This window comes from Carlito syrichta, unplaced genomic scaffold, assembly GCF_000164805.1.
Source record: "Carlito syrichta isolate Samal-C Ts95f unplaced genomic scaffold, Tarsius_syrichta-2.0.1 Scaffold104755, whole genome shotgun sequence".
NCBI lineage: Eukaryota > Metazoa > Chordata > Mammalia > Primates > Tarsiidae > Carlito > Carlito syrichta.
In genome coordinates, this window is record NW_007048851.1 from 2,930 (window position 1) to 6,790 (window position 3,861).

General features: G+C 68.5%; 1 long non-coding RNA gene across 1 annotated transcript; it reads right to left on the reverse strand.

Moving 5' to 3' along the window:
• Positions 1 to 448: 448 nt before the first annotated feature.
• Positions 449 to 3,621, reverse strand: LOC103268472. The gene is made up of 2 exons (XR_504820.1): positions 3,463 to 3,621; positions 449 to 935 (listed from the first exon to the last, which is right to left on the reverse strand). It is a non-coding gene; the product is annotated as an uncharacterized LOC103268472 (long non-coding RNA).
• Between the last annotated feature and the right edge of the window lie 240 nt (positions 3,622 to 3,861).

A 3,861-nucleotide genomic window follows, 5' to 3' on the forward strand; every position in this document is an offset into this window, starting at 1 on the left:
TCCCGCGCCACCTGACCCGGGATGGCAGCCCGGGGCACCAGAGGACGAGGGAGGTGTGCGTGGCCACCCCCCCAGCACCGCTGCTCGCAGCCGCTAGCGCTGGGATTTTTTTCCTAGTTTCTCAACTTTTACAGTGAAATGGGGGTGCGCGGGGCGTGAAAATGGAGAGCCAGGAAACACACGTGGGGCAATCTGGCTTTCCAGAGACCCGTGGGCACCGAGGCCTTATTGCTGATGAAGCTTGTCTCCACGGCAACGGAAGCAGGACGGGGAAACCCCACGGGGGAGACCCCACTGGGCATCGGGTCTCTCTTGGTGAATGCAGGACACGCCTCCTGGGTCTCTCAGAAGCCCGAGCGACGGTGACCGTTCTGGGGTCCGTGTGCCCCGTCTCCGCCCCCACGACTGCCCGGAGCGGGCTGAGGACCTCAGGTCGCAGAGAGGCCAGTGAGAGGGCGTCCATGTGTAACCTTTATTGTGCTTCACGGAGCCCCCAGGGGCCCGGGGGCCCCTCCACCGCCCTGCACCTGGAGCGGGAGGTTCACAGAGCACAGGGAGGGGCACGGAGCTCGGAGCCCACCCTCCCGGACCACCCGGGGTCTGCCCGCCAGTGTGAAAGCAAACCGTCCATGTGACGCCTGAGCTCGGCCCAAGACCTGGCCCGGCCCTCCCAGCTGCCCCGGCCAGGAGGGAGGCGGGCACCACCCCGTCTGCCACCAGGTGCCTCGGAGTCAGGGACGCCACCGTCCGGAGATGCAGTGGGAACGTCCGGGGGCCACTGCTCGCCCCACGGCCCGGCTACTGGGTGTTCTCATACTTCAGGTATCGGATCAGCCGGCCCGGGAGAGGCAGCGTGTCTAGGAGCGTTATGCGGGACTTCCCAAGGGCCTTTCGAACCCGCAGCCGGCAGAGGTGAGCCAGAGGTCTTGGAGGTTCTGGAAAAGGGAGGGAAAGAGGGATGCCGACTGTCCTTGGCGACCGGGCCAGGGTCTGCGTCTGTGACCCCGCCTGCGGGAGGCGCCCCCTGGTGTGCGGGGCAAGGGGGGTACCTGCTGGTGACCCAGGAGGGCCCCTTGCCACCGGTCGCCACCATCCGTCGGCGAGCCCAAGGACGGTGCCAGAGAGGCTCCGTGCCCATTTCACAGGCGAGCTCCCCAGCCCGGCCTAGAAGCCCACCCGGCCCAGGGCTGGCATCTCCTCACTTGCGCTCCTCAGCCTGGGCATCGGGTCCGGCGCTGCCCTCTTAAATGCCCCCGGTTGGAACTCAGCTCAGAGCTCCCAGGGTGCTGGGAGGCCGGGGCAAGGGGGCGGGCACTGGCAGCTCCCTGTGGCTCCCGCTCCCCGCTCTGCCCACCCCCAGGGGGTCTAGGTCTTGGCGCGCGGGACCATGGCGAACCCCCGCTCCCCCTGAAACGGGCCGCAGTGGTGTCTCCTCAGCTGGGGCGGGGAAGCCGTGGGAAGGGGTGAGTCCCTTGGGCCCCGAGCACAGGGTCAGGGGACATGCCGGGCCCCTTCACTGCCCCTAGCTCTGCACGTGGGCCAAGGAGGCAGAAGCAGCTGCCCCGGGGGCATCGGGGAAGGCTCCTGCACCAGCCGGGCCCTCGGCACAGGGCCCTGGGCCGGGCGGTAGTGTACCGGGGGCGGAAGGCAGCAAGGCGTTCCAGGCAGGGGACAGCAAGTGCCCAGCAGGGAAGGCATGCAGCCCGGGGGTGGGCGGGCAAGGAGGAGCGGGACGTCCACACCCCGTGGCCGTGTCTCTGACACTCTCACGCCCTCTGAGCCGGCCTGGGAAGCTCTGCACGGGCTGCCGGTGGGCAGGGGACATGGGCCCCGAGGGCAAGGCTGGCCAGCCTACGGGGTCCGCGTGCCGCCTCCCGGAGCCCGCGTGTCCCTCCCCAGGACAGTGACGTCAGCACCACAGCGCTCGTGCACACGTGGAGCGTGCTCTGCAGAGGGGAGGGGGGCTTTGCGAGCCCAGACAGGCGCTGGGGAGGAAGGATTCGCTAGGAATGCTGGTGTGAGGGACGGCCCTTCCCTGTGGAAGGGGACAGGACAGGCTGGGGGCAGGACAGACACGGACCGCCCCGCCCTCTAGCGGCCAAGGTCCGTGGTTGACAGCAACCGGCCGTCACCGTCGGAGGCTTGCTGTGACTTTGCTGCGCCTCCCTCCCCGGGAACTTTTTTTTTTGAGTCAGAGTCTCACTCTGTCGCCCAGACCGGAGTGCAGTGGCCGCTCCCGGGCACCGCAGCCTCGCCTGCTGGGCTCCGGCGATCCTTCCGCCTCAGCCTTCCAAGGAGCTGGAACTACAGGTGCGCACTACCACGCCCGGCTCATTTTTTGATTTACTGTAGAAATGAGGTGTCGCCAAGTTGCCCAGGCGGGTCTCGAACCCGCGGGCTCAGGCCATCCACTCACCTCAGCCTCCCAAAGGCGTGGGATGAAGGCTGAGCCACCGAGCCCGGCTGGGACCTTTGACCAAGGTCTCCATTGAGGTCCCTTCCGGGCATCGGTGTCCGTGGGAAGTCCCACAGGAGGCCCCAAGGAGGGCTTGAGAGTCAGAGCCAGACGCTGGGAGGGCGCTGAGGCACCGCAGTCTCGCCGGGGGCAGGGCAGCCAGGGGAGAGGGGCCGTGACCCGGGCAGGCCGGACCGCCTCCCCATGGACCGGCATGCAGCCCGAGCGGGACGGTGACCTGAGCCCCGGAAAGCCCCGGGGGGCGGGCCGGGCCCTCCGCACGGGCCATCTCTGCCACGTACACATCCAGTCTGCCCGCTTCCAACACCTCGCCCACCCCGGTGAGCTCTGTCGGGCGCAGGAGGGATTCTGGCCTCCTCGGCCTGACCTGGCCTGGCAGCCCCCACAACCTACACACCGCAAGGGACCGCGGCAGGGCCCGCTTTCCTGTGCCAAGCACCCTTCAGGCGGGCAGATGGGGAAGGGGCTGGGAGCCACCCAGCTGCCTCGTTCAGCTGGGGAGGGGCCCTGCCCTCGTCGCCCACAAGGCAGGCTCCACCTGCCTCCCAGCGTGGTCTGTGCCCGGGCGTGTGGCATCACCCGGACGCCGCCAACATGCAGGCTCTCTGGCTCCGCCCCAGCCCCACAGGGTCAGAATCTGCATCTGGAACAAGCCGCGCAGCGCTTTTCGTGTATTTACCGTGAGATGCCCTAGACCGCCACCCTGCCCCTCCGAGGCGCAAATCAGGGGCTCCACACCCCAAGGCCCTGCCGCCCTTCTGGGAGCCAAAACCGGTCAAAACGCCAGGGGGAGATCCGGCGAGCCACTCAGGCGGTGCAGACCCGGGTGTGGGTCGGGCTCTGCCCTCTGGCCTCACGCTCAACCCCAGGAGGTGCGGACGCCCACGTGAGATGCCCAGCACCGAGCCTGGCACAGAGCGGGCGCTCACCGGGGTGGGGGCGGTCAGCACGGCTCGGTGCCGCGGCAGCGCTCCGCCGGGCCCTACCTGCCTTCTCCTTGATGACGGCCCAGTCGTCGAAGCTGTCGATGTGCTCCTTGAGCCGTGCGCAGAGCTGCACGTTGCCCACGTAGTCCAGGAGCACGTCGATGATGGGGCCCGCCCAGCGGCTCACCTCGGGGGCCGACAGGACCTCACAGAACTGCAAGAGAGCACATACCGCGTGGGGCGCCTGGGACCAGGGCACGCCTGGGCGAGCCCTTCCCACAGGCGGAGACCGAGGCCGGCGGCCCTGGGCACGCCTCCCTCCACACGGCGCCCACAACACCAGCCCGTGCCATCCACGGCGGAAGATGGCTCCCTCGGCAGGCCACACCACCTCTGACCTCAGCCTCCTTGTCCGTAAGTGCGTGTGTGAAGCCACCCTCAGGGCCTTTTTTTTTTTTT